The following is a 13,193-nucleotide window of genomic DNA, read 5'->3' as shown; positions in this document are numbered from 1 at the left end:
GGGGGGGGGGGGAAGAGAAGGGGGGAACACCCCAAGAAATAACAATAAGCTTGTCCCTTGGGGTGTCGAGAACTGGATGATGGGGGAGTAGCCGGATTTTAGAACCAACCTCAAAGAAGATGGCATTCCGAATCTTGTTGAAAGAACCAAAGTTGGAAGTCCATCTATCGAGAATTTCTCCATCCAAAGATGATTAATGGTGGCACAAAAGGCAAGCTTCCCAACAATGTCACAGATCGTAGCATTGTCAAATGTCATGTGAATCCAAATCCACTCTCTACACAGAGGCAAAGGGCATCTCCTACCAGGCCATTAGAAACTGAGGACCTTTTTCCAGATAGAGGAGGAGAATGGGCAGCTGAAGAAGATATGTTGGAGTTTTCAATTTCATTCCAACAAAGGCAACAGGAGGGAGAGAGAGATGTGATGGTACCGAAGGAATGATTGGGTAGGGAGGATGTTGGAGAGAGATCTCCAAACAGTGAAAACTATTTCGGGGAATGTGACCCTTAAACCAAACAACCTTATACCAGAGTACTCGGGGGAGGGGGAGCAGATGATGTTCCAAGTAGAGGAGCTGAATTTGCAGAAGGGGGAGGAGACCAAATGATTTTGTCACCCTGGGTAGGGGGCCAAAGGGGAGAAGGGGATGGGACGGCTAGATGCCAACTAAAGAGGGGGAGGTGGGGGGAGACCACGAGCCATTGGAGATGATGGAGGTGACAAGTGAGTTTCGAGCAAGGCCCAAGGAGTAAAGAAATCTAGCACTCACAACAGAAAAGAGGACACCAAAAGGATTCTAATTGTCGAGCCAGAGAGAGGTGGGGAGACCATCCGAGATGGAGTAGTGGTATTGAGAGCTATAGGCCAAAGATTTAAGATGCCGTGCCAATTGTATGAAGTGTTAGAGTGAAGGGGAACAATCCATAGAGAATCATTACGAAGAAAACAAGATTAGACTCAAGAAACCTACCTATTATGCTTGGACACAATCTTCTGAATGAGCTTGAGAGTGCCAGTAGAGTTAATATATTGGATTCTGTAGAGACCTATACCACCTTCAATTTTGGGGCTGCAGATGGAAGACCAACTAATAGGATGAAGGAATCTGGTGGAGTCGACACCTTTTGCAGAGGAAAGTGCAATAAGAGATTCAACAGCTTTCATGGTAGCCAAGGGACGTTTGAAAACAACAGACCAATAGACGAAACAAGGTTGAATGACTAATCTAATGAGTTTAAGGTGACCTGCATAGGAAAAGAGCTTGCCTTTCTAGAGTTGAAGCCTCTTGCGGATGAGGTCTAGCATAGGGGTAACAATGGTGGGGGAAGAGAGGGGAGGGATTGAGGGAATGAGTGGGAGACCAAGGTATTTAACAAGAAGGCAACCGAGAGAGAATCCAGAAGATTGAAAGAGGGAGGCTTTGAGAGAGAGTCCGAAACTCCCAAAAGGAAGATATGGGATTTGAGGACATTAATGCAAAGGCTAGAGAGGGATTCAATTTGGTGAAGCGAAGAGAGGATGGATTGAATGGAAAGAGGATCAGCCTTGGAGAAGGTCATCAAATCATCGGCAAAAGCTAGATGGGTGAGGTTGGGGGCTTTGCATTTAGGGAGGGGGGAGATAAGATAGAGATCAATTGAGGATTTGATAGATCTGGAGAGAACCTTAAGAGATAGGTAGAAGCAGAAGGGGGTGAGGGACAACCTTGTCTGATGCCGATAGAAGAGGGAAAGAAACCTGGAGGGGAGTAGTTGACAAGGACAAAGAAATGAGGGTGAAGAGATATAAGAATAGATCCAATTGATGGAGGGGGGAAGGACATGGCATGAAGAACTTTAGAAATAAAACCCCACCAAATGGATTCGAAAGCCTTATGGATATCAATCTGAAGGAGGGCAGCAGGGGAATGAGATTTCCTGTCAAAACATCTTAACAATTTCCTGGCAGAGGAGGATATTGTCAATGATTTATACTACGTTAAACAGTCAGTATTTATTGTGAGTTCAATTTTATTGATTTTCTGTTTTTGAATCATATTAGGGGTCTTTGTTTTTTTAGAGTTTAAGGTATTGAGTATTGAGTCTAGTTATGTTTCTTGAAGTCCAATTCGTAGTTGGGTACTTGGGTTTACTTTGGTCTTTAGGAGTACTTCACATGTTTTGGAATATGGAATATAAATTAATTTTTTCTTCGTGTTTCCTATAAATTAACTTCCATTCTCTTCATTATTCTCCTTTTCTTATATTACAAACTTCAAAAGCTAATATTATCTTAAATCCCCATTCAAGATATAAAATCATCTTTTTCCCTTTACTTTTCCTTGCTAGAGATCACAACCTAGCATTAATAACTTTATCTTTTGTTATCTCCTGTTTGGATATGTAACTTGTAGGACAGGAATCTCCTTGATGTAGGATAGGTGAAGAATTTCAAACCCTTTGTGTCTGGCCAGTCAAACCCTAGTTGTTTAGGCTAACACTTTTGATTTCACAATTGTAATGGCAGGATGTGGAATTTTTTAGTGTTAACGTTCAGAAGAGCCTTTTAGTTTTTGTAGTATACTGGACACTTATACCCACTGTATGCATTGTGACAAGATCAGATATGATAAGCCAGCAGTCGTACAAGAAGAAGAAGGAGAAGAGAGAAGAACTGAGACTGCAAAGCTTACAGAATTGTAAGCCAGCAATCTCCCAAAAAGCTTTCTTTATAATGCCCCAAAGAAGTTACAATTAAAGGAATGAAATATATCTCTACTAGGAAACTGAATTAGGAAAGAAATATAACTAGAATGTAACTCTTATTGACACCTAAGACAAGTTCCACCATATGACTTAACATCCAAGGTAAGACGCCTCCCATCATGATATACATGGCCCCCTTGTACCTCCATGGTACAAAGGGCCCAACCTATTACTTAACACTACCCCTCAAGCTGGAGCATACAGATCACTCATGCCCAACTTGGAACACCCTTTTCGAAAGTAGGACCGAAGAAGGGCATGGTAAAAAATATCGCCAAGTTGGTTAGCAGAAGAAACCAAAGTAGTGACAATTAACTTCTTCACAAAAGCATCTCATACAAATTGACAATCCACTTCAATATTATTTCTCTCATAAAATATGGGATTACTCGCAATATAGATAATCACCTAATTATCACAAAACATCTTCATGGGTTAAGTGATCGGAAAACCCAAATCATGAAGTAATGACTTTAACCACATCAATTCGACTGCAGTATGAGCCATAGCTTGATACTCAGCCTCAACACCAGACCTTGCTACTATAGTTTGTTTCTTACTTCGCCAAGGGACAAGATTACCACCCACAGATGTGCAATTTCCAATGGTTGATCTCTTATCACCATCAACATCTGCTTAGTCAGCATTGGAGAAGCCTACTAAATCAACACTCTGATGGGGATGATAGACGAGCCCCTTTCCTAAAGCCCCCTTTAAATACTTTAAGACACGACATATTGCTTCCCAGCTAACCTTCTTTGGAGACTGCATGAATTGACTAACAACACCAATGGCAAATGTTATGTCTGGTCTAGTTACAGTGAGGTAGATAAGTTTTACCACTAATCTCCTATGCCAATGTTTGTCTTTAAAGTCTTCATTGTCAGTGGAACCAAACTTTTGATGCGGATTTATAAGAGTACCAACAGGTTTTGAAGCCAACAGACCTGCCTCAGTAAAAGATCTAATACATATAACCTTTGAGACAAATTACCCCATTCTTACTCCGAAGAACTTCAATGCCAAGAAAATACCGAAGAGAGCCCAAGTCTTTTATCTGAAAATGCTAGTGAAGGTTGGATTTCACCTCAGTAATAACGTAGGCATCATTACTAGATATAATGATATCATCCACATAAACAACAAGAGCAATAATCTTGGACTTCTAGTGTCGAACAAACATAGAATGATTTGAGTAGCATTGTGAAAACCACAACCAATAACGAAAGAGCTAAACTTATCAAATTATGCACGTGGTGAGTGCTTCAACCCATAGATGGCCTTATAAAGTTATACTCAGCCTGAATTCTCCCTCTGAGCAACGTACCGTAGCGGTTGCTTTATTTAAACCTCTTACTGAAGATCACCATATAGAAATGCATTTTCGATATCCATGTAGTAGAGAGGCCAGTCGAGATTGACAACCAAGGAGATGAGAATACGAACCGTTAGGATTATATTTAATAGTGTACACCCATCGACAACGCATAAGATCCTTACCAGGAGATAATCCACAAGTGTTCATGTTTTACGAGATAACAATGCATCCGTTTCTATGTCTTTAGCCACTTTCCATCTAGGATGAGAGAAGTCCTCATGATGTGATTTGGGAACAGAGTTAGTAGACAAAGAAAAAGCAAGGTTACAAGGAGGAGATTGAAGATGAGAGATAGACACATAATGTTCAATAGGATAGGAAGCAATAGATTTTTGAGTATAAGAGCGTGTACCTTCTTGAAGGGCAATTGGTAAGTTGGAATGGACCTTAGTGCTAGAATCCAGCTAGATGGGGGTGGTAGTGGAAGATGGCGGCACAATCTTCTTACTCCGCTGATATACTTGTAGTGGAGGAGCAACAACCGGTAGAAGAGAAACATCGTCAATAGAGATAGGAACTAGAAGAGGTGCTTCAAAAGTAGGAGTTATAGGAAGTGTTAGTGAGGAAACAAGCGAAGAATGATAAGTTGTATTTTCAAAGAAAGTAACATCAACATTGACAAATTGTTGATGAGAGACTGGGTCATCGCGCTTGTACCCCTTTTGAGTTCTTGAAATAAAAAAAGAAAAATTAACAGTTAGGGGAACAATTTATCAATGTGAAGTTGTAAAATGTGAACAAAAACAAACGTAATAAAAAAAACACGAGGTAGAAGGTAAACAAATAATCAATTAGATATAAAATAAAAAAGAGTGATTTTTTAAAACAAAGACGAGGGCATCTGATCAATAAGATAACAGGAAATAAGAACGGCATCATGCCAAAAATGTTTAAGGACATGCATGTGAATCATAGTGGACTAGGAAATTTCCAACTAGTGTATATTCTTTCTTTTAGCAACCCCATTTTGTTGAGGAGTGTAAGAGCAACTAGTTTGATGAACTATTCAATTACACAAACAAAACCCAGGGATTTCTTGTTGAGTGTATTCAAGAGCATTGTTAGACTGAAGATTTTTTAAAAGTATCAAACTAGGTTTTTATTTCCTGATAAATTTTGTTGAACACTGATAGAAATTGTGACCGATTCTTTAACAAATAGAACCAAGTCAAGCAAGAATGGTCATTAACAAAACTGACAAAATAAGAAAATCCTAATCTATTATTGACACAACCCTAGATATCACTACGAGCAGGGAACGACGATCAATGATGCTTCCTGAGTTCACATACTTCTCACTCTATACAATAAAGGGAGCAACTACTTGGAACCATCAACTAAAGCTTTGATAAGGTTGGATGTCGAAGACAGAACTGCCAATGATTCACTGGTAGTTATAGTGGCAGGAGTAGTCAAACCAATGCCATCCAAATAATATAAGCTAGACCACTCAATCCCTCCACCAATTGTCATTCTGGTTTGAAGGTCCTGAAAAACAAATAAGAAGGGTTTAATAGAGGGATCTAGTAAGCTTACTAATGGTGAGAAGGATTGATGGTAATTTGGGACATAAAGTACTGGAGAGATTCATAGATGAGGTGGGAGAGACCACACCATGACCTATCACTTTAACTATCAGCAAGAATAACAAGAGAAGAATCATTAATTTTGGAAATGGAGGAAAACAATTTTGACTTGCCAATTATAAGGCACAAAGAACCGAAGTCAATAATCTACAAAGGAGATGAAGCAGAGATAAGAAAGGCAAAGTTACCTATGTAGGCCAAAGTCGCTATAGAGGTGGAAGAAAATGCATACTCGAGCAGTTGAAGATGCTTAAGAATTTGATTATAGTCATCCTGGGATACAAGACCAGTGGAAGAAGTTCTTGATAGAGATGCAAGTGTGTGGTCTCCAGAAGTAACAGGCTCAGTAGAATTCTTAGTAGTAGTAGTATTGGCTAACTGATTAGCCCAGTTTGGTTCGACCATGTTTTACCCAATATTTGTCAACAATATGATTTGCTTTTTCCACAATAATTGCATTGGCAACAAAGTTTGAAACCTGCAAAACTTCGGGGAAATTAGGTACTTTTTCTGGGCTATGTGGAAACCTTGGTTTTGACCCTAGAAAGTGTTTTTTGGGTCCGATTTTTTGTGTTCAGCCTAATTTTTATCTTCTAAGTCTAATCCATTAACTATTTTGTCAAAAAGAGCACCAAAATGGTACTTGTGGTGTTAATCCAAGTTTGTTGGCGTACATTGAATGATGTTGTACACTAGCCTTGTTAATTTGTTATATATAGTAAGTCTACATATAACTTTCATACTAGAAATGTAAATAAGATTAAAACAATCACAACATATAACTTAGATAGTGAATTAGTCATACAACACTCGCCACTCAATACTTGGAGTTTCTAGGTGGCTCCAATCCGTGAGGTGCTTACCACTGCAGATGTCGTAGCATCTCCTTTGAATGTAACACATGAATAGTTCTGAAAGTCCAATTTCCCACCTATAAGCCCCATCATCAACGTATTATGGGTATCCCAACCTAGGGAATGGCTCACTAAGATTGTGAACCTATAAGGATATGGAGGTGGAAACTATGTGTGCAACACATAGTTGCTTTGAAGAATTTTACTATGTTGAACACAAAAAGTAGTTGGGGGAAAAGTGGATTTACCTTGAAGCTCCAACAAGTCCTCTCGATTGATCTTGGTTGATAATGCAGGATAGTAGTTTAAGATTGCAAAAACTTGAGCAAAAATTGATGTTTTGTGGCTAAATTCCCCCTTTATTTGTTGAAACCCACGAAACTTGAGAGATTTTGTCAACATATGTAAATAGTGTATGTTTCCATTGAAACATGTTACTCATATAAGCATGGATTGTACCAATTTGGTCAAACCATCCGAAACTTGGGAAATTTCGTCAAAATCAATCGAAATTGGTCAAAACCAGTAACATTTTGGTTTTGACTCCTGGTTTTGTGTTGTGCCATACCGAACTAGGAAATTTCGAAGTTTTGACCGAAATTTCAGGGAGATTTAGAACCATGACTGGCGAGAGGATTTGTCAACTAGCTGTTCACATGTACCTCGGCCACTTGGTCCATGATCACGACCACGCCACTGACCATGGCCTCTTCCAGAACCACCACCACGAGGAGCAATGAAAGCTGAACTATCCTTAAAAGGAGTAGAAGTGTCAACCCTATATGGTCTAACCAAACAACGAAGACGATAGAAGACCTCATTGAGAGAGGGCACCTTTTCCCTAGTAAGAACTTGACCTTAACCGATTGATAATAAGGATGAAAGTCCAGCCAAAAATTTTGTGACATGGAACTCAGCACACTGGCCGATGTATTTGGACCTTTTAAGCAAGCCTTTATATATACTGAAATACTCATTAAGAGTTTCCTTGTGTGAAGGTGAACATCTTTTCGTACAAATCATAAGTGCGGGGAAAAATTATCGGAGAGGCTTAGGTTCAGCCATCTATAATCAGAAAACAAGGCATAGAAACCAGCCAATAATGCATAAAGTAACAGGAGAATATATCAGTAACTCAAATGGATTAAGAGATACTTATCTGATGTAGGTCCAGGTGTTGGCAGCAGCAAAGTACCCAAAAACAGAGCGATCCGGCAGGTTTTGGGTGAAATTGAATAACTTTCTAGCAGCAGTCAGTAGGGCATGATATGAGGGTCAAAGGAAGCACCCAGTAGGAGGAACAGATCTCCAAAATTTAGCCTGATCAAGTGGACAGATCAGAAGAGACAATCAAAAGTTTGGGGCTGAAAAATAGCCTGAAAACAGAGCAGCCACAGGTGATGTGGAGATGATCAATATCCAGAAATGAAGCCACCAAAAAGGGCAGAAACTACAGTCTAGTATCCCTCCAGGTAAGTACAAATAGCCCTAAAAAAATAAGTCTGATCAAGAGAATGGATTAGAAGAGATTTCAGAAATAAGAATTCTGATTTTAAACCCAGAAACAGAGCAGCCTGTTGGAAAGTCTGAAATTGCTGTCGAGTCCTCTAGATGGCTTTAGTTACTCTTAAAAAAATTCATATATATATATATATATAATGGCTGGTTGGAGAACTGCATAAAATTTCGATAGCATGATAGAAATCTCAAGATTTTGAAGCTGCAACTCAGAAAATCATAGGGTCTGACATTATAATTCAATCAATCTTCATAGACAGTGGCAGGAAGATCAAAGTGGGTTCCTAGTTTCTCCTTATTGCATTAGAAACTTAGGACAAGAAGCATTAGTTAGGGGGCATGGGCTGCTGCAGCCAGTAAGTCGAAGGAAAATCTTAATACACCACTCAAACCAGGATTTAAATGGAATCAACCACTGGTTTATCAGTGCTCTGGTACCATGTGACAAGATCAAGTATGATAAACCAGCAGTCGTACAAGAAGGAGGAGAAGGAGAATAGAAAGAAGTACTGAGGCTGCATAGCTTCAGAATCATAAGCCAGCATTCTCCCAGAAAGCTTTCTATATAATGCCCAAAAGAGTGACAATAAAAGGAAAGAAATATATCTCTACTAGGAATCTGAATTAGGAAAGAAATATAACTAGAATGTTACTCTTGTTGACACCTAAGCCAAGTCCCACCGTATGACTTAACACCCAAGGCAAGACACCTCCCATCATGATATACATGGCCCCTTTGTAGCCTCACAGTACAAATTATCCAGACCTATCACTTAAAAAAAACGCATAATGTGTACAGTGAATGGAAGGGTTTATATCATCCTTTGGCACTCTAACTTAAAACCCAACTAAAATTGACGTTTCCCTTTCAAAATAGAGGTTGAGGGTTGAAATGTAATTTTTAATCATACAATGAATTCCCTTCCAACTTCCTTATAGGTTCCAGTTTATCATCCTTTCAACAGCTTAACCCCATGTCTCTTGGATCAATTGTTGGGAATCAGAGTTCATTTTTCTTTACTCATCCTCAATCTATATGTGACCTTTGTCTAAGATTGAAAGTAAATAAAACAAATAGGGTCTCTCTCTCTCTCTCTCTCTCTCTCTCTCTCTCTCTCTCTCTCTGTTCCTCATTGAACATCTCATTTCTTACAGAAAAAAGAAAATGGAGAACCCAAATCATATAAATCTCCATCTCTGACAATTCATGGAAGTCTGATAGACAGCCCTGCAATATGGAACCAAATAGGAATAGAGAAGGTCAGAAGGATAGAGGAGAAATTGGCACAATGATAGATTGTAGTGGGGGCTGGAAGAAATGGCGTGTGTTTGTTGTTGCTGTCAAGTGCTGTGGCTACATAAAGCTCCTTCCTCCCCCCTCCTTAATTTGCAGTCCAAAGCTTCATTTGATAACCAAGTGTATTAGTGTTATTCCAGTGCTATGATTTCCACTGAAACAAATCTTTGGCTTTTCTCATACTTAATTAAGCACTATTAAATAATATTCTCCTCGGGAATTATTCTTTTTCTGTGTGAATGCTTTGTAAAAAACTGTGCCTCTAGGAGAACCCTAAAGTGCCGCTGCTTAGAGCAACCTGGCCTCACACTGGGCTGCTCCCCCCTCGCCCTCCCCATCCTTTCTTCTTCTTCTTCTCTCGTCCTCTCTCTCTCATCCTCTGCTCTCCTTTCCTTTCTTCTTCACCCTCTTCCTCTGAACTTTTTTCTTCTTCTTCTTCTTCTTTTCTGGTCTCACATGTCCGAGAGGTTGTGATCCACCCCTTGCCGTCTCCCCAATCCTTCCACTCCTGTCTTGACTCAGATCTGGTGATGGTCTGGCCAGGATCCTCCCTGATTGACTCGTTGGCTCCTTCTTCCGTCGGCATTCTCTGGGCCTGCAACTGCTCATCCTCAAGTTGGTGCTTTGATCGGGTATGGCTATATCGCCGTCCATCCGCTGCTCCCAGAACATTTTGTTGGCTCCTCCCCCCTCCGCCGATGAACTCTGGGCCTTTAGCCGGCTAGCTGCTCATCCTTGAGTCGTTGCATAGTTAGAGTGTGCCATTGTGCCGCTGACCTAGGTGCTCTTTTCTGGATCCTTGGTAGATCAAACGTCTTCTAACGTTTCCTCCTGGATCGAATCGTTTGTCATGGTGATTTCTTGGCAAGCTCATTGCAAGACTTGCAACCCGCAAGGTTGCTAGCCATGCTCAGCTGATAGCCGCCTCGCCGATGCCCTCCGCAAGGTCGGCGCCCCATCTTTGCGGCTGCCTCTTCTGTGAGGCTAGCTTCTATCTTGGCCATGGCCCTCCGCAAGGCCCATGCCCTGCTACCTTGCCTTCCTTTTTTTTCCGGAACTTCGATTCATGTTTTGACGGCTGGAAGTTGAAGTGATGAGATATGAAGGTAGAGTTTGGTGGAACCCTACCTGAAATTTCCTTGTTTGCCCCTCCTCCTTTGGGCTTTTGGGTTCTTGTTCAGCCCATGTGGGCTTTAGAATTTTAAGTTGGTGGGCTTCTTGGCTCTTTTTATTTTAAGCCCATGTGGGCTTTGTGTTGTGATGGACATGTCATTTGTGACATGACATCTACTCCTCCCCACTGGGCCTTGGATGCTGTCTTTTCTAGACTTTGGTTACCCTTATAGGGTTTGTAACTTCCCTTCGGGGATATATTCTCCCTCCCCCTTCTTTTAATGCATTTATTAATTCACCCATAAAAAAAAAAATAGTATTCTCCTCCTGCTGTCCACCATTTTCTTGCCTGTTAAACTCTAATCTGCATTTTCCTTATTCTTCTCATTTTCTGCCGTTGTATTTCTCTCCCCCCCCCCCCCCCCCCTCTTTTCATTTGGTCATTCCATTGAAGATTTACTAGTTTTCAGCCTAGTCGTCCTAGGGACAATTACTTGGCTTGATGAACTAAATGAACCAAATCACGCATACACTAGGCCCATGCAAGGTTTCAAAATGGTGCCATTTTTGTCTTGCAATAAGCCTACAGTTTCCTCAACTGTATTTCTGATTATCTGTTTGTTGTAGCCATTGGTGGGCTTCCATTCTTCCATTTGGGTGCTGTTCAAAGTAAGAAATTGCAGGAAGATCAATTGCCATGCAATAGGAAAGATCGAATGAGCAAGGGCTTCCTTCTAATCAAATTTACCAGATTTCCTATACAGTTTCATTTGACTTGCCAATGTTGCCCTTCAAACGATTTGAGACTGACTTTGTGCGGAAAACTGAATTTTGAGGAAAATTACATAGTTTTCCTGTCATTTGAATTCTCCTACATATTAGATAAGGGCATTAAATATTTGCAATAGTGACAATGTGATGTAGTACAAGGTCAGCATAGGAGGAGAAAGAAGCAAAAGGGCCAGCCCAATCATGCCCCTAGTTAGGCCCAAAGACTTAAGTTATTGTTAGTAGTTATATGAATTGGCTTTATGGGTTTAAATGTAACGACCCGAACCTGGATAGTAAAAGGTACTACCATCATGGGCACTGATCAAATGATCGGTGTCCTTCTCATTCAAATACCGCAACTCCTTTATACAAACATCATACACAACAGAAGACTTACTACTAGAGTTGGGTCTATACACAAGTTAGATTCACATATATAATACTGGTGGCATTTCCTTATAAAGAAACTTGTTTTCCAAAATTAGTACGTCATCTACAATCCATCATTATTACGTCACTAAAAAACGAAACATTCAAAAGCTCATTCATGGCTTTCAATCCTTATCACTAAGGTTCGAGCTGGTTGGAGACTCATAGCCCCCAATATCTAGAGCTGTACAAACATACCCTCCTATCTCATCATCTGTAAAACCACATATATAAATGAGTGAGCTAAAAATCCTAGTGAGGTGAACATGCTAATAAAATAATACATAAAGTTGTATAAGAACATAGGAAACAATGAGAGTATAATTTTAATGTTATGTCATGTCTAGTCATTAGTGAACTACCAAATGTGCACAACAAAGTGAGGTCAGCCAAGCCTCACATCATATTCTGCTCATGTATCCCAGTCTCTACAACACTAAGGAGGAATGATGCGGCTTATAGATAGGTGAACTACTCCATGTATCCGGTCACTAGGAGCACTGGGGAGGATCTCTCTTACATAAAAATATTATCTACTCCATGTATCCAGTCACCAGGAGCATCAGGGTGGATCTCTTTTAAAGGCCTTGTCTACTCCTTGTTCTGGTCACTGAGAGCACTAGGGAGGACATCTTAACTTATAAAAACCTCATCCAGTACATAACCCCCTACTGGAAAGGGACGGCATTTGCAGGGTATTATTGTTCACATTTACCTTAATCGCATTCATTTTTTTTTTCTTACTTTATCTTTCTTTCTATTTCTTTCCTCAAATGTTTAGCAGAGATGAGGGTATTAAGATGGATGTGCGAAAAAACTAGAAAGGATAAAGTACGAAATGAATGCATTAGAGCTGATTTGGGGGTTTCCCCGATCAACAATATGCTCCAAGAAAGTTGTTTAAGGTGGTATGGTTATGTTCAACGGAGGCCAGGGATGCCCCCGGTAATGAGTGATATGATTCAGATTGGAGGAGCTAAAAGAGCTAGGGGCAGGCCTAAAATAACCATAGGAGAAGTTTTGAGGAATGACATGCATAGTTTGGGTCTTGTATCGAGTATCACCTTGGATGAACCTATTGGAGAGCAAGGATCCATGTAGCTGACCCATCTAGTTGAGCTTCTCCCAGCTTGCCGGGTTGTCCTCTTTACTCTTACTTTCATCTTTTACTTTTCATCTTGCATTCTTCATCTCTCATGTCTTTTTCATTTTCATTTCTCATAACATTTCTTACCCCTTTTTCTCATCTTGTCATCCCTCTTTTCTGTTTAGACCTCAGTCTTTAGGTACTTTGTTTTGTTCGGAACCATGTAGTTGACCCCATTAAGTTGGGATAAGGCTGAGTTTGTTGTCGTTGTTGTACAGTAGCCCTCAGATTTGATGTTTTTAAAAACCGAGCTCTATGTGAGTGTGTCTACTCTGGTGAATCAGCCACATTGCTCACGGTGAAGCAAGTGTCAACTCAAGGTTGTGAATCCTTGGTTTGGGACTTGTGATGAA

At 40.3% G+C, this 13,193-nt stretch overlaps 1 protein-coding gene across 1 annotated transcript in view; it reads left to right on the top strand.

The window, feature by feature from the left end:
- Window positions 1–13,193, top strand: part of LOC122089369 (5'-nucleotidase domain-containing protein DDB_G0275467) — a 64,072-nt gene that overhangs the window by 43,394 nt on the left and 7,485 nt on the right. The gene's annotated exons all lie outside the window — the stretch shown is intronic.

Source organism: Macadamia integrifolia, chromosome 9, assembly GCF_013358625.1.
Source record: "Macadamia integrifolia cultivar HAES 741 chromosome 9, SCU_Mint_v3, whole genome shotgun sequence".
Lineage (NCBI taxonomy): Eukaryota > Viridiplantae > Streptophyta > Magnoliopsida > Proteales > Proteaceae > Macadamia > Macadamia integrifolia.
Note: the sequence above shows the minus strand (reverse complement) of the source record. Positions and strands in the feature narration are given on the sequence as shown.